Source organism: Camelina sativa, chromosome 19 (assembly GCF_000633955.1).
Source record: "Camelina sativa cultivar DH55 chromosome 19, Cs, whole genome shotgun sequence".
Taxonomy (NCBI): domain Eukaryota; kingdom Viridiplantae; phylum Streptophyta; class Magnoliopsida; order Brassicales; family Brassicaceae; genus Camelina; species Camelina sativa.
In genome coordinates this window covers 24,361,913-24,364,149 of record NC_025703.1, presented here as the reverse complement: position 1 = coordinate 24,364,149, position 2,237 = coordinate 24,361,913, and positions in this window count along the sequence as shown.

Sequence of the window (2,237 nt, the reverse complement as noted above, 5' to 3'; positions counted from 1 at the left end):
AAATTTTTTTTTTTTTTTTTTTTTTTGTAGTGTTAATGGGTCATTATTTTGCAAGCCCAACAATCAAAAACATCTTTAGCCCTAAACTAGTAAACCAAATGGCAAAAACCGAAATAACCGTTTTCAAACTGAACCGAACCAAAATCTTAGTCGGTTTTATTCGGAACAGCTTTCAATTTTTAAAATAACCGAAAAACCGAATAAACCGAACCAAAATATCCAAATAAACCGAAATCGCAGGCCTATGTCCGCGGCCAGAGAGTTAAAGAAGAGAGAGAATAGTGATAACATGGCCAAATTAATATTATCTTAAGTGATTTTAAATGTTGAATTAGTCTCATCCAAATAATTGTTTTTTTTTTGGTCAAACATATTTTTTTTTCTGTGTTTAATACTTCAATATGATTTGAATTTTAAAAATGGGATATTATAGTTAATTAGCATATAAGGGTTAGATGGTTGAAGAGATCACTCACTTGATTTATGTTTTTTTTTGTTAGTTTTGCTAATATCCCAAAAAAAAAAAACAATAAATTTGTGAAGGTGGATTTTTCTCTCATTTTTTCTCTAAATTTTGATATGTTCTTATTATTTTCTTCATATATATTCGGTTCAGTATAGCCCCATGGTCCCATCCTTTAATTAACAATATACATATTAGATGTGATCAAGCTTGCTATAAAAGATGATACAACTTTCAACATGTAAACAGAGCTCAAAATACTCAAGTTGATGCTTAGCAAAGCAACTTAGTTGATGCTTAGCAAAGCAATTTAGTTGATGGTTAGCAAAGCAACTTAGTTGATGCCTACTAAGGCAACTTAGTTGATGCTTACCAAGGCAACTTAGTTGATGCTTACGAAAACAAATTTGTTGTTGGTCATTCACTACTCACACTTGGAACACTTTGAGATAAATTTGACATCTTTGTACTTGGTTTACAGGTAAATATAAAGGTAAGTAGTCAGCCAGGGAAACAAAATAAAGTATGTCATAAAAATTAAGAGTACTAGGAGTAGTTGTAGTCTCTGAAGGAGGAGAGGTCAGAAATTTATAGAAGTCATATTAATTACGATTGATTTTTGCAATTTGGCGCTGGTCAACACACACACACACAAAAGTTTGATTTCAGTTCACATTAATGTGTGCTTTGAATATGTAAGTACTTGTGCTTTAAATATGTAAACACTCGTGTCTATGGTTTTAAGTACTCAAGAAAAAGCCGACCAACTAGTTTCTGGCGTAATTGAACACAAGTCACACAACATTAGCCAGAATAAATAATTTAAATAAAACAAATACTTTATTTTTGGCGTGTTTCTCTGTAGTGTACACATGCTGACTTAAACCTAACATTAGAGAAGAAGATGGTTTGTCCGCATCTTAAAGCTTGTCATCTCTCGTAACTACAAACCCTAAAATTGCTGCGAGAGAGAGAGCCGCCGCCAGCTTCGATCCGCCTCTCCGGTTGTCCTTCCGGTGCCGGAGAGGGCTCCGTCCCGATTAGTTTTTCTTCTCCTTGTAGTTCCTTTTCAGTTTCCCGCTTCTTGCTATAGTGTCGCCGTCGGTTTGGATGCTTCTCGAAGGTGGTGGATCCGGCGATTCCTCGGTGTTTGAAGCGAAGATCCGTTGGGTGGAGGTCGTCGGTGAAGGCTCTGATGTAGACCTTGGCAGACAGCGTCGGATCTTGGGCATGTCGGGTGGATCTGTGGCGAATCAGTTTTCTGTTTTGTCACTGGTGGTTTGTGGCGGTTGGATGTCGCTGGCGGTTGTCACTGGCGAAACCGGTGCTTTGGGGCTTCAGAGAGCAGTGAGGGCTGAATCTTTCTTCGACAAGCTTCAGTGGTGGGGTTTAGGTTCTTCTTCAAATCTTACCTCTCATATCAGCCATGGCGGTGTCCTGCAGCAAGGGTGGTGGCGTTTTTGTTTTTTTTCAGTCTGGCCAAGTGGTGAATGTCTCATAACTGAACGGAAGTGATGTCGTCACTTTGAACTTGCACTGTGAGGTGATGATATGCTAATATATTGAAACTTGTATCTTTCTTGGTGTGTGAAATGGAATGTGAATGAATGATATGATGATGAACAATGGTGAAAGCAAGGTGTTTCAATTCCCCTTATGCAATTGTAGTATAAGAGGTGTCAATCCAATCTGAGAGTTTGCAAGCAATCAGGATGTGCATAAATGTCTAAGTCAAGCCAAATGTAAAGGATGTTTGTCACTAACAATCCTATTG